An 18,342-nucleotide genomic window follows, 5' to 3' on the forward strand; every position below is an offset into this window, starting at 1 on the left:
TTTCTCTGCCTGAAAAATGTAAGGTTCCTCTCTTCTTATATGCAATTCAAAAGAAGATGTTAGTATTTTGAATTTCTAAGCTTAAAATTGCTTTTTAAACAAAATGTCTGAGCTGTATAAGTTTATTTTTAAGGTATAAAAATATGACATATAACACTGTGTAAGTTTAAGGTGCACAAAGTGTTGATTTGATACATTTACATATTGTGATATGATCACCACCACCATGTTAGCAAACACCTCTATCAAATCACATAACTGTCATTTCTTTTTTTGTGGTCAGAACAATTAAGATCTCAGTAACTTTCACATTTATAGTCCAGTGTTGTTCATTATAGTCACTATGCTGCACATTAGATCCCTGGAACTCATTTATCTTCTAGCTACAAATTTGTACCCTAAACAACCTCCCCGCCCCTCAACCTCTGGGGCCCACCTTTCCACTCTCTGCTGCCAGGAATTTGACACTTTTAGATTCCACATGTAAATAGCAGCCTGTAGTATTTGACTTCCTCTGTCTGACTTTTCTCATTTACATAATGCCCTCAAGGCCCATGGAAGAAAACAGAGATAGAAGATAGCAGTGTTCCTAGATCTTGAATGTCCCCGTCTCCTGGTCTCTGTCCGGCCTGCTTTGCTGTGCCTTAAGCATACATTTAGTTTTAACTGATAGAAAAGTCCAGCCAAATTTGATGATTTTTCTAATTACACCAAAGGGTGAGGGGCCACTCCAGCCTCCAATAAAGTAAGACGTGGGCTGCACCTTGGAGAATCCGCGGAAGAACAATAGGCGGAGACCGTGTAGCGGAGCGAGGTCTGAATGGCTGAGAAGATAAAGAACACGGGCTCTCGGCCCTGCCCCCATCTACGGGGCGGCCTTTGCATCCAGATGCCCTGACTTCCTGGGTGTCTCCATACACGGACACGGACTTATCGACAGCCAGTCCTTCCACACATACACAATGTCCCATCGCCTGTCACCGAGCCCAGGACCTTTCGCCAGCCAGTCTCCCTTCTCTCCTCTGCAGAGTTAAACACTCCTTCTATCCTCACCAGGGGACCAGCAGGCACTAGTTATCTCATCTTATAAACAAAGCAAAAACAGAACGAAACATCGCCCTACCACGTTCTCTCCAACAGATGCCGACCCTTTTCCCTTCGCCGTAAAATGACTTGAGAGTCATCCCCTCTTGCCGTGTCCAATTCCTCTTGTGCAGCCTTCCCCCACGTCACTCCAGTCCTCCCGATAAGCTCAGCACCGAAGCTGATTCAGCGATGGGTCCTCGGTGCGCAGCTGCCTGACCTCCCAGCAGCATTCGACAAGGTCCATATCTCTCTCTTCCTCGGGGTCCTGTCCCCGCCTGGTCTCTGACGGAGCCTTGTCCGGCTTTGCTTCCGCCTCCAGGGCCTGCTCTTCCAGTTTACTTTGCTGGCGCTTCCTCCCCACCTCTCGACCCTGCTCAGGATTCCAGCCTTGACCTTCCTTCTTCTCTTTCACACTTACTGCCTTGCTGTTCTCATCTAGTCTAACGACATCCGGAGGCCACCTGGATGCTTATGGTGATGAAATACTTAAACCTAGCCCCACATTCTAGACTAGTCTACCCAACTGTCTACTTGCAATGTATGCTTGGGTGTCTAACTATCAATTCGAACTTACCTTTTGCCGCATCCGACCCCTGCCCCCTGCCCCCCACACCCCTGGTGCGTAGTTAACGTACAGTCTTTCCCATCTCGGTTAATGGCACTGCCCTGCCTTTGGTGCTCAGGCCAGTAATCTTGACACGATTTAGATTCTTCCCCTCCCATCCCACGTTCAAACAAGGAGGGAATCTTTCCGGTTCTGTCTTCAGACGTATCTGATCAGAATCCGCCCCCTCCTTCTCCACGGCCCCACCCCCTCTGAGCCACCCTGTGCTCTTGCCAGGACAATGACAATGGCCTGCTAACTGGTCTCCCTGCTTTATCCTTGTCCCCCTACACACTGTTCTCAGCACCTCGCGGCCAGCGCGATGCTTTTCAAAGGTCACGCCGCTCACCGTTGGAAACCCTCCAGCGATCCCTCCCCTCACAGAGAGTAGAAGCCTGAGCTTTTACAATGCCTGTGGCTCTGTGCAATCTGACGCTGCCGGGAACTTTCGCGTCTTCCTCTTTCTTTCTCACTCTGCTCCGCCCTCCTTGCTCAGGAGCTTCCTCAGCCTCCCCAGGCAGGTGTCCATCTCGGGGTCCTCGATTCTGATTTTCCCACTGCTTGTATTGCACTTGCCCCAGGTGCTGCCCCAGGAGACCACATCACCGTCCCCTCCAAGTCTTTGCTTGGATGTCACCTTCTAAAGATCCTCTTGATCCATCTACTTAAAATCATAGTTCCAGTCTCATCGCCCAACCCCTACCCCTTCTGCCCTCAGAATTCCTGCAGTAGTAGGCTGTGTGTTATTATTACTCCTTATTTTATTTACTTATTATTATTATTATTATTTAGGCGAGGCAACCCTTGGTTGACCTCACAGATTGCAGGGACCTTATCGGCTTACACTCCCTTATTATGATTTTTATTTATTTTTTACGCCTACAGCACCTGGTCTTCTTAGGTGGTCATCCTTCTTCTTCTTCTTGTTATTCATAGTGTTGTTATTATTCAGTGACTAACACAGAAGTGGCTCCTTACACAACGTTTCTGCAAAAAAGTGTTTGCTGTCTTCAAACCCACTTTAGGGTATAGTACGACAAATTCAATAGCTTTTAGCTCCCATAAAGGTAACAAGATGTGCCTGTGAAGGGCTGTCTAATGCCTCATAGTAATGACGTTCAGAGCTGGGTGTCCTTTTAGGAGCAGGAACACTCTTCTGTCTCTCTTCACTCTTGTGAAAAATAAAACATTAACTACCCACCAGAGATTAGGGCGTGCAGCCTTCTGGTTGACCAGACAAATTGCTTTCAGGAGGTCGGGAGCTGCCCTGCTCACCAAAACAAAGACATCTACAAGTCACGTTCTTTTCTGTCAGATCTCATCCTGGGAAAGTTTTTGACAATTTCCCACAACCAAATGTTTGTAAAAATGACGTATTAAATGTGAGGTCATCTTCTGCATTTCTTTTCTTTTCTCATAAATAAAGGCAATCACACTTCATTTAAAATTTCATAGCCAAATAAACAGTGCATGCGTGTGTGTGTGTGCGTGCGCGCGCGCGCGTGTGTTTGTCCACAAAATGGCTTTTCAAAGAGTGACCATATTTTCCTTTGTATGGTTATCATCTTTGGGAGCTAGTGGTGTCTTTTGAAGCCATTTCGTTCCACCCCCTTGTTACTAAAACGCAAAACCTGACACGGAGAGCAGTTAAATGACTTGCCTAAGGTCAAATGATGAGTTAACAGCAGGGCGGATGGGAAATCACCAACCGTGTCTGCCACAGGACAGCTTTCTAATGTCTCCTCTCATCGGCTTTTTTCACAAAGGGCCGGAAACATCTTGCGAGAGCCTCTTTGAGACAGTAACGGTGTTAACATGGCAGTTTGGTGGCCGAACCCAGCTTTTGTCCTGACACAGTAAGATGGCACAGGAGTGAGCCCGGACTTCCAGGCCCGGTGCCGTGGCTGGCGGCCGTTCTGCTAGGCGGGGACTTAACGCGGTGTTTCAGTTCAGTCCTTCCTAATGTCCTCATTACGGAGAGGTAACTATTGTTCCAGGACTGCATATTTGCATGTGTTGGCTCTGTAGGACCTTGTTTGAGGTAACTATTGTTCCAGGACTGCATATTTGCATGTGTTGGCTCTGTAGGACCTTGTTTCTGATGAAAGGGCCGGTTGTTGCCAGTTCTCAGGGAAGGAGGCTGCTGCCGAGGGCTTGATAATCATTTTTTTTATGCATCAAGGAAGGCGCAAGATGCTTCAAACCATAATCATTTCTGGAAACACAGACAAGCCGTAAATTGTAGCTGATACAAATTAAACTCTGTTCCTCAGTAATTATATTCTAGAGATCGAGCGCCACATACCCAAACACCATTTTAAACCCGGAAAACTGTAATTGCCTGTTTAGCGCCTAGCAGTTTTCTGTGTGTTTCGCTTTGCACGACTTAACTCCAAGGAAATTGATTTCCCCCGGCACCCCATGAGCAGGTTCATTCGGCCCGTTGGCATGACACTCACTACGTTACTATTATTCTCATCATGTCAATCATACTCTCCCGGAGGGGGAGGTGGGGCTTCACGCCATCACGACAGGGAGTCACCAAGTCCTCCCAAATGCTTCTCCGATCTGTCGCCTCCTTTCGATCATCCCTGTCGCTGCCGTCGTGGAAGCCTCAGATAACGCTTCTCAGGACAACTGTCACTGTCTCCAGTTGGACCCCGGGTCTGCCGTCTCATCCCCGATGGCGATTTCCTGCCCTAGCCAGTCTGCCCCGCCCCCCACCAGGCTCCTCTCTGCAGTTCGCGCTCCAGCGGTCTTGACTCGGTTCCGCTGCCTCTGAGTCCCACCGTTTCTCTAGTCCCCGAGTTCTGCATGTGGCTTCCGCTCAGCTCAGGATGGATCTTCTTTCCTTCTCCTTCTCTTTTCTAACTCCAACTAATCCTTCAGGTTTCAGATCAGGTGCTCTTTCCTCCAGGATGCCTTCCTTGACGGCTCGGGTGCAAATTAGGTTTCTCTCAGAGGCATGGTCATGGCTCCCTGTACCTCTCCCATCCTGTTACTTACTGTCTGTTGGGTTCTGTCTTCCCCAAAATGCATCACGTGGGCAGTGGCTTCTTCCCTCCTCTTTGTTGTGGTCACTTCAGCACCTAGGACAGTTTCTGCCCTGTATAAGCTGTGTAGGTGCTTCTTACATGAGTAAATGAATTCTCAGTCCTTAGCCCTATGCCCAGCTAAATGCGGAGTATTTATTTAATGAATAAATACAGGAAAGAGAAAGAGACCACACATCTCTGATGAGAGGAGGCTGGCGGGGCTTCCAGGGGAAGAACAGCAATGCGACCTAACGGGTAGATGCTGGCAGGCAGGAGCCGCGACGTGTCCAACGTACATTTGTTAGATGAGTAAAGAAGTTTGCTCAGGGAAACACGGAGAGATTAGATTTCCTCGGTAGGCTGGAAACAGACTACGGACAGCCCGGAACACTGGGCGAAGGCATGTGGACTGCGTTTCGTCAAAGAGGAAGAGTCATCCAGTAAAATGGCTCCTTGTCTTCTGGGCATGGTCCGAACTCACTGGCAGCTTGTGCTGCGTCCTTCTTCTCCGGCTTCTCTTTCTCCCACTTACCTCGCAGCGCTGAGTCATCAGCACCGTTTTCCCACTCATCAGCACCCACCACCCCAGCCCCCCACCCCCCGGACGAGCGAGTGATGCGGGTTTAGCTCCGGGAGCTGCCTTGGCTCCCTCACTCCTCCCTGCCTTGCGCAGGCTGCTTCTCCCACCGAGACGACACTGCCATCCTCCCCGCGCATCTGCTGCGTTCCAGTGCCTCCCTGAGAATGTCCACTGCCGCGAGGTCCATGCCTTGAGTGTTCTTCATCACGCCTGCCTGGACCCTTAGCTCCCCCACGCGGCTCCCCTCTCAGGGTGCACGACACGCCGGAATAGCTGTTGGGTTTTCAATTCACAACTCACTTGCACGAAGTTGAAACTGCTCCTTGTCCACTCAAGGGGTCCACCCGGGGCCTCCTGCATGGGAGCTGCTCAGGCGAGGCTCATGAAGAAAAAGGTGAGCAATGAGCATCTCATCAGTGCATGAAGGGGCTTTGAGCAGCACCAGGACGAAGCAGCATGAATAAGGATTCCGAGAAGTGCATCTGATTGGAATGCGCATGACACGCTGCACATGGCAGAGACCTGGAGGGGGGAGGACCAGTTTCGAAGTTCTGGTGGATATGGGTTAACGCTGGTCGACCCTAGAATGGTGTTAGGGGACAAAAAGGACAAAAGGATTCGAAAGACATGAAGGAAATATTAAAACTCTGCAAAATGCAAGGGACCCCTGGTTTCGCCTTTGAGAAATTTCTCCTCTTGCGATGTAGCTTTCAGCGCTCTGCAACACACCCGCCTCATTGTGTCTAAGCTTTTGCAGCACATAGCACCCCGATCGTACCATTGGGGGGAAGCATGAGGGACCCGAGGGCCCCTAGCTCAGCCCCCGCGGGACAGCCCTGCTGCGAAGCAGCCAACAGAGCTGGCGCGCTCTGAGGAGCAGATGAGCTTTTAAAAGATTCAAGTTTGGTTCAAAATTCACAACTCGTGAGTTCCAAATGGTGCTAAATTTGACCGAGTGCATTTTCCCCCAAAGCCGTGTGCCACTGAGCGAGACTTAGCGACTTCATCGAGTCAGGAAGACAAAAGGCCGTCATCGCCTCTCTGCAGAAATAGACTTGAGAAGGACAAAGGGAGCCCATCGCAAACCCTACCGAGGCAGACCCTTGATTTTGTGTATTGCCCACTCAAACAGCTTGCTCTTGCATCGACAACAAAGCCGTTCGCTGATAGAACACCACCAGTTACCAGCTTACTTCTCAGCAGAGTGGCACTAAGTGAGTTATCTTTCAGCTTTGTTGAACAAGCAAATTATATAGTAAATTAAATCACATTTTACTGTTCAGTTGGTGCGGTGCAAATTAAGCAATGCACTTTGATTCAACCTCGCATCTCCTGCATATTTCATAGCCTGGATGTTGCAGCGTCAATATGGGACGATTTCACAGAGGACTTGTGCGGATTCCGTTTCTTTGTTGTGTTCACAAGTTCGTTGCAACCAGCCCACTCGGAATAGCGTTGGCTCGGCACCAACATGGCACGCTCGATTTGAACTGAATCCTTAGCTTCTCATTAATTATTTAGGTGAACGATGTCTTTCTTTTCATTTTTTAGAGTCCTCCGAGAAATCTAACCAAAGCCTCCACCGATGTAGCTGCATCGTTGCTGAGTCTAAAGGCTTATAGAAAAGAGTGTATTCCTGGAGACAAACAACTGATCCCCAGGGAAGGATGCCTGCTAGATTCCTTCTGGTGACATGGTAGAATGCAAAGCGACCATTCCTTGAGCTTCATAGACCTGGGCTGGAGTCCCAACTGTAGCATTTCAGCAGTGTGAGACTAGGCATGTTAACTGCTTTGAGGTTCATTTGCTTAAAGAAGGTTATGGATGTTGCATGAAATTACTTATGTCCCAAATTTAGCACGAAATAAGTGCTCAATAAATTGAATGTCACCTCTTTTACCAGGATCTTGTCATAATAGCGACTGCGTAAAGAGCCAGCAATGTGCACTCTGAGCATCCTTCTTCTCAGAGTGAAGTTCCTGCTTCGGAATGGCAGGTGTGGTTCAAGTAATGTCATTGTGACAAACAGAGAAGAGAAAAAGGAAAGATAGCCATTACTCCAGGCTTGTCAGTGTGAGGCCTGATGACACTTTTTATATACACTTTTCAGTGAGAAGGTCGTATGGGTCAGCCCACATTTTGGCATTTCTGACAAATGGGCCAGTGGAGATGGGGATGTTAATTTATCTGAATGGACGTGCGGCAATGTTTCCTCAGAAAGGAAAAAAGCATCATGCCAGGGTGCTCTGTCACGAAAATAAGAACGGACCGACACGACCTCAGGACAGCCACTAGGTGCGGCACCGCCCGCCGCGGCTCTGCAGTCGCCCTGATTTGTCTAAGCGTTTCACTCCGGTGACTGGAAAAGACATTTAACTCGATCCTGCCATTCTATTATCTGCAGCCCGCTCTCCTGGAAGTCAGCGTGTGCTGCTCGAGCTTGTTTTATGGAAACGTGCTCCGATATTTCCGCGTGTGGTATGAACGAGCGGTAAATGGTATCCACTTCGCTTTATTATATATTTTACTCTGCGATGTCATATCATTTGATTTTATTCAAGTTTCAGGTCTCTTAACCTTTCCGAAACCTAATTTTCTAATCCATACATAAAGGTGTTGAACCAGGTTTTCTGATGACCCATTGTGACCCCAGAGGCCCGAACGCAGACGTCCCTTCACCGGCCCAACCAACCGTGGCGAGGGCCTCTTAACCCACGTCCTGCCATCTGCTTGGGTCCTTCAGGAATTAACTCGACACACCCCGCGTAAACTGCTAAAGCGTCCATCTCAGTGCCGAGCATCCTCCGTTTAATGCCTGGTATTTTCTTCTCAGTCTCGTTGGACAGGTGCCAGAGCTCCTTGGCATGGTCCTCGGGGTTCTCACTCTGACACCCCCTCTGCCCGCCTCATCCCGTACCTTGTCCCTGACTGTGGCCCCACGGCCCTCTCAGCTCTCTGTGCCCTCCCTGCTCTTCCTCACTCAAAATTCCCTTCCACGGGCTAGTCCTTTGGGCCGGAAATCTCCTCTGCCCCCTTCTCATTGACCTCATTTTTGCCCCTGTTTTGGGGCTCAGTCTAAGCTGCTCTTTGCCTGGATGTTTGTTTGTTTGTTTGTTTGTTTGTTTGTTTGTTTTTGAACTCTTGGACCAGGACGGAACCCAGGTCAGAACTGACCCGTTAAAGCTCTTCAGGAACCGTGTACTTCGCTAAGCAGCCCTTGCCCCGTCTGCTCTTTCGCGCTTGGCTCGTTGATTATTTGACGAGGATCTACTTCACCGCATAAGCTCTCGGAGGACAAAACTCGTGTGTCTGCAGTCACATTCCGCTGTGTCTCGGCACTCAGCCCTGTGTGTCGCTGATGCTGAATAAATATCCGTAGGAGGCGTGCGTGATGCACGAGAGGATGGCCACTGGAAAGAGAAGAGAAGCAATGCCCGCCCTCTGGAGAACTCCGGGGTGCCATCCACTAGCCAGGCTTTCTCTTTCGCCCACTTTTATGGCTGCAGAGATCCGTTTTTGCCGTTCATCCCTGGGATGGCTCGGCCAACAAAACATCAGGAACCAGGAACGATCGGGTTTCACAGCTACGAAACACTTCAGGGGACTCGTCACCACTTCTCACGTCGCCATCGGAAAGCTTGGCGGTGTCCACTGACCTCGTCCTCCTGTAGTGATGTCCACAGCGTACCTACCTGAGACAGCTGTGCTGTCGAGAGGTGTCCTCGGGAGCTCAGCGTCCTGGACATTCTATAACAGAAAAGAAGAATGAGTTGGGCCTCAATAACGGAAAGTTCGATCATTAACAGGGAAGATGTTTTGTTTTGGTTTGAATTTTTCCATAGCAGGTAGTAAAAAAATTTAAAAAGCCACGTTTGCTTCATTGTGGTCTGCCTCGTTTGTTTTGTCTCGCTGTGTAAACATCAGGAGCTAAGGATTCAGGTGTGCACACGCTGCTTTCGTGACACACACACTTGGCCATGCTGAGCGGCTCTAAAACAAGGGAAGAACTCTACGACTGGGAAGTTTAATGTCTGAAAACATCTGATTTCCATTAATAATAGTAATAATAATGATAATAATAATACAGAGAGAATAAGTACCTCAGTTTTAAAAATAAGGAATGGAGGCCCTAAAGGGTTTTAAAAAAGAAACAAACAAACACAAAAACTCCTGCAGGGCCACTCACCAAATGCTGGCCCAGCTGGAGTGGGAACTCAGACTTGTGACCGACCCCTCTAGCTGAGCAGTGTGTTCATCTCCAGTTCAAGGTCTCCTATTCTGACGTGGTACTTTTCCCGCTAGCTCAAGTGTGTCAAATCGAATACGCCTCCCTTCCCGCCCTGTTGCTTAGGAATGAACGGAGGCTCCCAGAGGCAGGAAGTGTGGAATCCGATTCCACGATAACGTGAGGCTGGGCTGAGATTTCGTTCCGCATAGTCCTGGCCCCGAAGCTCTGCTATGTTGCGAGATCATTAAACTGTCCACTTCCTGAAACTATCTGGCAGCCATGTGCTGGGCGGAAATAACTGTTATGCTCAACGCTTCCATGCACCTCACAGTCCAAGAGAGGAAAACGGAGTGACTGAGAAGGGACGGCGACAGTTCCAGTTTGCCTGGGTCCAGCAGTTGTCCTGGGACACGGGACTTTCCGTGATGAAACCGGAAACCTCCCAGGTCAACTTGGATGACAGAGGCTTAGGAGGACAAGGAGAAATGAGGAAAGGAGGAAGATCTAATGGGTCCAGACCAGAGGGGACCTGGTGTGCTTTACTATGGCATGCCACAAAATAAACTTTGTCCCAAAGTATACCTGTCACTAGTATATCTATAACCGAACATTCGTCCAACTCGAAAAAAAAAAAAAAGTTGTTTCTTCCTTGTGGAAAAATTCTAAGGTATTGCCACAATTCTATTGACAGTAATAGAGGAAGAACTTCTGATCCTTATTTCCATCCTGCATCTGCCTGGCCACTGTGAGGCGCACGATTGAAGAAATTAATGGAGCATGTCGCCGTTGTTTCTGTGTCATTGTGAGTGACGCACCAAAGGGAGAAAGCCAGAGATTTAAAAAGTGAGATGAGAACTGTTTGAAGGCATTTCAAGATTTTGAAAGAGAGCTGTAACTATCCTTCATTCATGTAATTTGCATTGCTCTCAAATATTATGAGCTTAGTGTTACGAAAACCACGTGAAGACATATTCCCCGGCTTCGAGAGTAGACAGAGGGACACAGGAATCTAATGACTAATTACAAAATAGAGTGGTAGGTGCTAAAAGAGAATCAGTATTTATAGAGCATCGACTATATTCACAACTCTGATATTTTATAACACAAAGCCTGACCATAATCCTCAAAGAAGCTAGAGTTAGTTGGAAAACAACTGTTTTTTTTTTTTTTTTTTTTTTTTTTTTTTTTTTTACTTTCTTGTATATCACGGAGAATGACACAGATAGTAGGCAATCATAAATAGTGAATAAATCAAGGGCCAGGACTCGTGTTTGTAGCCAATATATTTACATATATTACACCACATATAGATCTATGTGCGTGTGTTTTTGTGTGCATTTTCCAATGAAAGTATCAAAAAAATATATCATCTTTACTGGCTTTTCCAATAAGAAAGTCTATCATTTCATACAAGAAGCCCAGAAATTGAAAAGATACTAGGCTTGGAAGATCAGAACTTCATTACGATTCTGTTTTCTTTAAAAACGAAAAACAAAAAGCAAAAAACAGAAATTTATTGCCTCACACTTCTGGAGGCTGAAAGTTTGACACTGAGATGCCAGCAATGTCCCAGTTCTCCCAAAATCTGCAGGGATTTTTTTTTTTAATCTTTCTTCCTTCTACCGGTGTATCAGGGATCTGTGGTGTCCCTCGGCCGGTAGTCACATAACTCCAACCAATGTCACGTGGTGTTCTTTCTGCGGGTCTCTTTCTTCACATGGCTGTCTTCCTACAAAAAACATCATTGGTTTTGGGTTAGGGGCCAGCCCTGCTCCGTTATGACCCTAACTAATTACACCTGTAAGTGCCCAATTTCCAAACAAGGTCACATTGTGTGGTATCGGGGTTAGGACTTCAACACGTCTTTTTCAGGAGACATGGTTCAAATAATATTTTCCTGTGCCACCGAACATCGATTCTTCCCTTCAGTCTGATTGGGTTGTCTCGGGTTATATGCCCGCTCTTAGATCAGTAATATTCACCAAAGAATATGATGCACTTATTGGTTTAGGATAACTGGTATCCATCTCTGGAATGAAGAATGGTTGACTCTGAATAAAACAAGGTTCTGTTAGAAAGGAGAAATGAAAGATGACCAGAGTTTGATATATAACTATGTATGTGCATAGGTATAAAAGTATAACTTTTCTTGTTGTAAGAAAGAATTTTAAAAGACAAGTGCCAAAACTTTTTAAAGTCCTTAGGAATAAAGGATATTACCTATCACCAAGTATTTGTTAGGCTTTCAGTTACAGATTCACTCGTGTATTATGATTTAATTTAAAAAAGCCCTGTCAGGTAGTATACTATGTATCCATTGTATAGAAGAATAAATTAGGACCTAAAGAGGCAAATGGTTTATTCAAAGTCACCTGGCTAGTGAGTGTCAAAATATGGATCAGAACTCATGGTTATTCTATTCTCAGTCCTGTTATGGTTTTACCATTTCATGGTACCTCAGGATGTAGTAAAAGGGATGTTTGAATTTTCGATGGACTTTGAGGTCATTTCATACTTTTCATTTCGAATCAGTTTTATATCAGTTGTCTTTGGACACTAGAAAACAAAAGAGCGAATCATCTCTACTTTTGGTCCTATTTGGGATAACTGGGGGTGAGGTCACCTGTTGAGAACCATGAAGGGTCTGAGATTTTACTCCGTGTGTGAACTAACACGTTAGTTAGCCTGCTATGGCTAAGTTTCATTGAAACTTACAGGAACACAAAACTCCTGGGTCAAAGACAAGAGATGATAAATCACCCACAGTGACATCAGCAGCCAGAGTGATATTTTTGCACTGTCTTTCTGAGACCCAGATCCCAAGGGCAACAGAATGAGGAAAAGTGTTACCTGGTTACGTAGTAGGATGTTTTCCAAAACAGAAACCCTTAGAAAATCCCAGTTTTATGTAAGGGGGCTTTTAGAAAACCTGCTCAATCTTTGCTTAGAAAAAGACATTATCTTTATTACCCTGGCCAGTAAACAAATAAAGAAATCCACTCCAGATGGAGACACTCTCTCTGTTCCAAGGATGTTCTTTTTGTTTGTTTGTTTAATACAAACATACTTGAAATAATAGTCTGGAACGAAAATACTGTTTATGTAGTTGCTCGGAAGATGTTCAGAAATGTGAGAAAGCCAGGGACAATTGTCACCCAGCAGGTTAGATCTTGTCCCACTACGATTTTTCCTTCACACGATATGTTTAATTTTAAACGTCTAATAACCCTATGGCAAGATTATGTGCTGCTCTAAATCTGTATAGTACAACCAAGAGTAGCAATGATTTGATTTCACTTAGTGATTAGAAGTTTTCCCAGGGCTATTGAGATGTAGTTACTTGAATTAAAAATCTATATACTTTAAAAAAATTATTAAAATGTGTTTTTCAAAATACTGAATTATAAATTTAAAAGACACTCCACTTAACATGTGTATGAAAGAGCTAAAGTCGCCACATGAATTCATTAGTCTTGGTATTGGCATGCAATTGATATCTTTTACGTGAATGAATGAACAAATGAATAAATGAATGAATGATAACTACATAACAGCTAAATCTAATTCAGGGTTCTGCTTCCATTTAAGTTCTTTCCAGCTAAACTGAAATTTTATACATCATATCATTTCCGTGTCAATTTACTTTACAAATACTTTAGTATAAACAATGTAACATATATACACAAACATGTATATGTCGCTATACCTAGGGACAGCTAAATTTCTTTAGAAACATTAGATCAGAGACCAAACAGCGCAAAGTAGCAAACCAGCAATGCTATGGCCAGTCATCTTCAGAGGTCTCTATCTAGAGCTACTTCCCCTTTTCATAAAATGAAAGCCTCTATCATTTGACCTGGCCAGAGAGATGGCGAGAAGGCTTATACCTCTTCCAACTGATGCATTAACCTTGGGAACAGTCTCTCTCTCTCTTTCTTTCTTTCTTTCTTTCTTTCTTTCTTTCTTTCTTTCTTTCTTTCTTTCTTTCTTTCTTTCTTTCTTTCTTTCTTTCCTTCCTTCTTTCTTTCCTTCTTTCTTTCCTTTCTCTCTCTCTCTCTCTCTCTCTCTCTCTCTCTCTTTCTTTCTTTTTTCTCAAAGTGCCTGTTAGTGAACATTTAGAAGAATTTGGCCTAAAGTTTGTTTCTGTTTCCACATACTGTATCCTTGCCAAGTTGTTAGGTAAGGGCTGTATGGCTCCCACCTCCTTCTAACTGCAGGCAGCTACCAATATGTTATACATCTAAATATTTAAAAATATTTACCAAAACATTAGGACACTGACCGGTTGGACGGATTGCAACAGCTCATCCGCGCGACATCTCTTCTGACTATTCAGCATTTCTTTTGACTGTGAGTTGCGTGGAAGAACTGGGTGTAACTCTGTTTTCTGCCCGACATAGTCATGTGACAATAAGCAAAGTCTTTCTGTTTGGCACTAGTTCCGCATTCACAGCCTTAAGGAAAACTCGATTTTCATAGGTCCCCATGAACATGTTTCTGTAATATTCTAGCAATAATACTCTTTCTACTACAAAGCGACTCCCTCTTTATCCCTCCAAGTCCCTCCCTCTGGGTTATTGTGATGTGTTTCTCTCTGATAGTTACACATTCATTTATGAGTTCCCCAAATAATTTTAATGTTCTAAATAAAGTAAAACTATGTGTCAGGTGGTGTGCTAAGTGCCGAATCTACAGTGATAAAAAAGATGTATTCGAGACACATTTGCACACACACACATGGACACAGAAAGACAAAGGTGGAGATAGAAAAAGATAAAGATAGAAACTAGAGGGAAAGTGACGATTACTCAACGGCTTGGTATCTTTTGCCTACAAGACATAGTTCCTGTCTATTTTTTTTTAGTCCGAAAACAGTAATTAATTCTTTAGACCATGACCTTCCTTCCCCCAACCCCGCCCGATGGAATGCCATCTTTAAGTTTGCATAACAAGCTAAAGATGACTCATTTCGGCCTCAAGTACGAGCTTGAATCTTTAACATACTTTCTTATTTTGCAGGTTCCAAATCACTTTCCAGTTTAAAACTCAAGCTTGATGGACTGTGACTTTGGAAGAACATTTAGAACACAACAAGGTTATGAAACAGAGACGGAAATCATTTGCTCGCAGCCACTTAGGTTGGGGGGTGGGGGGAGTCAGAAGAGCCACCATTCCTGCCACCCACAGGAGGCCCCCACGACCCAGGTGGAAAGCTGCAGCCCTTTCTCAGCTCCTCCAGAGCTCTCAGCTCTCCTCTGAGGCCAAATTTCTTCTCTTGGGCTGGTCCTGAATGCTGGGAGCTGTGGGGGAAGGAAGCAAATCGATGGAGGTGCCTGACCCTAGGGGACTCCACTGGAGATATGCATGTAGGAGCTAGTTTGAGTCAAGGGCTCCCTGAAATCCAAGAGGTCAAATGGTATTTTCTAGAACAGACTCTGGGTCTACATCCTTCAATCGGCTTCTGCGTTTGTGAAATGATGGGGTTCGGTACATGAATTTGTTCAACCAAACTTTACCGAGCCTTCGGATGCCAGATCTTATGGGGTTTTTTTTTTAGACTCAAAAACATGTCACCTTGTATGAGATGCAAACCTGAAAAGAACATGTCTTGCTATTTCTGATGGATGTGGATACCTGAATTCCAAGAGGCATTAATAGATCTTAGGGGGAAAAATCATCAGTGGCAATACTTTTTCTTATAAAATATACCTTTCATAAATACGAGAAAATACAGTAAATGTATTAACAGAGTGTTCTTGCCATATGTGACGATCTATTTTTAACAAAAGTTGAGCCATATCTAAGAAGTCCAAAGGTCACGTGGGGTCTCCTGGTCGATGAGTGAATGGCATCAGCATTATGAGACTGGTCACTAGGCACAGCGTATGCAACCCATCCAAGCATTTCCCCTCTAAATCGTACATCTTCCCTTATATTTTCACTTTACATTTGTAATATTATTCAATGCTGATTGTGGATTAAACTTTAATACTAAGAAGATGTGTCTCTTCGTAACTGTTGTTAAAAGAGAATTTAAATCAAAGGCGTGCATTGTTTTTTATGAACGCTTTTCTGTACTCCTTGAATAAAGTCTAGTTTTAACAGGTTCCTTAAATCGTATATCATTAGAAAATGCCAGCCATATTCATGTAAAAGAAGTTAGCTCATTCTTTCATCCAATATAATTCCCTTCTCTGCAATTTCACATTTTCTTTCTAGCAGGTTGTAATATTAATTGCTTATTTAAAAGCTCTCTCTCTCACCTCAGTATCAGCCACATTGGGGCAGGGAGTGGGCATAGGGGTGGCTTTGTCTCATGGAGCCTAGAATTGTCTGGACCCTTAAGACTCTGCAACGCAGTGATGCCCGAGATAGGATGTAAACAAAGGTGGTACTTCTACTAAAGCATATTGTCGTCCATTCCCGCTGTCTTCATCATTAGAGCTTTAGTTCTTTTGAAGTGTCTTTTTGAAACTTTTCTTACAGTCCCTTCAAAGTATGTTGTGGATATTACGTGCATTTATATATGGTATAGTTTTATTATATGCTATTATATATAATATAGTTATATATTATATATTACTTAAGTACATATTACTTAAATATACATTTATATGTGTTAGATGATATATAAATAAATGCAATATATTTGCATATATATTTGGGAGTTATATGTTATTTAGCCATGACTATTTTCATAAGATACATCTCTAGAAATGAAATCAAATCAAAAAAGAAACATAAAAAGAAAACAGTCTTTGAAACCTATCACCACAGTTACTAGAGTACCTGAACCTTTGCAAACATTGGACTGTGTCATTCTCTTTTTAAATTGAAGTAGTTTGCTAAAAAAAAAAAAAAAAAAAAATCCAACATTCGTATTCTTTTAATTCATAGAAAATTGAAAGTCCTCTAGAGCCATCGCATCTCATTTTGATAACTTTCTGTATTTTATCTTTATGCTTTATACTTTAAGGATACTTTTTTCAGTCATATAGCTTTCAGATTCGTTCTCCATGTTAGACACATAGAATTGAAAAAGAAAACACGATCGTATAATGCTGCATGGCAATTCATAACACATGGATTTTGTCAGTAAGTGGAAATAATATTAAATAACGAGTAACAGTTAGTGTAAAAAAATTCCAAAAATCTGTTTATAGCTAAGTGGTAGTCTAGTTTGGCAAGAATGTCGTGGAATGTCACTAAATTGCTTTTGAGAATATGTTCTGATATTTGTTATGTCATCTTGGAAAAAAAAATCTGTCTCCTCCCCTGAGCCTCCATTTCTTTAATAAAAAGGGTTTGGACTCAGTTAGTCTTCAAGTCTGTTCCAGCTTTGGCTTCCTGCTCATCTTCATTATCCAGCCCCACACAGAATGACCTCGCTCAGTCAGCCAGAGCTTCAGTCTGCACCCTGCATTCGACAAATGCTCACCGAACACCGTGCCCTGCCCTGTTCTAGGTATTGGGAATACACCAGCCAATGGGGGCAGAAAACGTCCTTAGTCCGTGGTGCTCATGGAGGGAAGAAAGACAACACACACATGTACAATCCGGTAACTCTTACCAAGAGCAGGCTCGAGGATGGAGAGTGACAGGGAAGCCACCGGAGGCAGGTGGCCAATGACGGTCTTTCGGGTGAGTGCATCGCTGATTTCCACCTCCGGCTCTCTGGGAAAGCTGCTAGAGGGGTCCGTTAGATGCACTTTACTAAGATCATCTGTGGACAGTCCAATGAAATTTCCTACACGAAACGCATCCCGTTAGGTACATCTCATCCTCATTTACTCTGTGAAGCATTTCCTCGAGTATACTCTGTTGGAAATTAATTACCCGCCACTTTCTGGTCCGTTTTCGGTCTCCTTTGTTTATGGGTCTCCCTGGTTGGGTGAGGGGCACTGGGCCACAAATAAAACAATTTCGCATGCTTGGGTCCACAACTGTGCCGAACTTTGCTTTGAGTCCTCCTCTGCGCCCAGCCCAGCCTGTTCGCTTGTTACTGTCATGATCCTCCTCTCGGTCACAGAGTCAAGCCATAGGTTTCCACGTTTCTCGCATTTATGTGGGGCCACCAGGCAGATTTCAGCCTGCAAAGTGGAGAAAGCGATGTGGGCTGTGCCAGGTCCGTGGAAACCCCTCACCTATGCCCCTCATGTTTGCTCGTCTGTTTTTCCCACTGAGGCGAGCAACTCGTTAGAGGTGGCGGAACTAACGTCATCTCTGGTCCACGAACCACTGTATGGAGCAAAGTTCTACCCCAGCTCCTCCACCTCCAATCCCGTTTCTGACCGGGACCTGCCCTTGGCTAATTTTATTCTGTAGAGGCCTCACCTTGGGGGTGTACACGTTACGAAGTTTAGTCGGCCGCCTGAGCCAACCCCCCCTGCAGTGGCTAGCACGCAGCATGGCCTGCATGAGTGGACCCTCAAGGAACACTTCATTTGATGACTCTACATTGGGAAGACAATGAGGAGTAATAGAATGAGCTTCCCATGCATATCATGCATATTTTTCAGCTTCGTGATCCTCGCGCCTTAGTGCCCTGCATTTTCTGCTGAGAGGCCCCACCAACGGTTGAGATAACTGAGCGCTCGTGGCGAAGAAACCTAACAGGGCCAAGTTGGGTCATTCGCTGACTTCTCCGTCATTTTTAGTGTCAGCTTCGAATTGCTTATTCTCTTCGTTAATGCCCGTCAGCATGTTTAAGCAGACTTTCTCACCCATTTCCCATATTTACTCTCTCAGCTAAAGTGCGAGATTTCACCTGGGTCTCTTCCTGTCTCCGGATTCTGTCCTCACGTATTTC

General features: G+C 44.8%; 1 long non-coding RNA gene across 1 annotated transcript; it reads right to left on the reverse strand.

Annotated features, from left to right (window-relative positions):
- Positions 1 to 10,798: 10,798 nt before the first annotated feature.
- LOC118608647 lies at positions 10,799 to 14,156 on the reverse strand. The gene is made up of 2 exons (XR_004953027.1): positions 13,816 to 14,156; positions 10,799 to 11,262 (listed from the first exon to the last, which is right to left on the reverse strand). It is a non-coding gene; the product is annotated as an uncharacterized LOC118608647 (long non-coding RNA).
- Between the last annotated feature and the right edge of the window lie 4,186 nt (positions 14,157 to 18,342).

The sequence above is a fragment of the Rousettus aegyptiacus genome, unplaced genomic scaffold (assembly GCF_014176215.1).
Source record: "Rousettus aegyptiacus isolate mRouAeg1 unplaced genomic scaffold, mRouAeg1.p scaffold_m13_p_10, whole genome shotgun sequence".
Taxonomy (NCBI): Eukaryota; Metazoa; Chordata; class Mammalia; order Chiroptera; family Pteropodidae; genus Rousettus; species Rousettus aegyptiacus.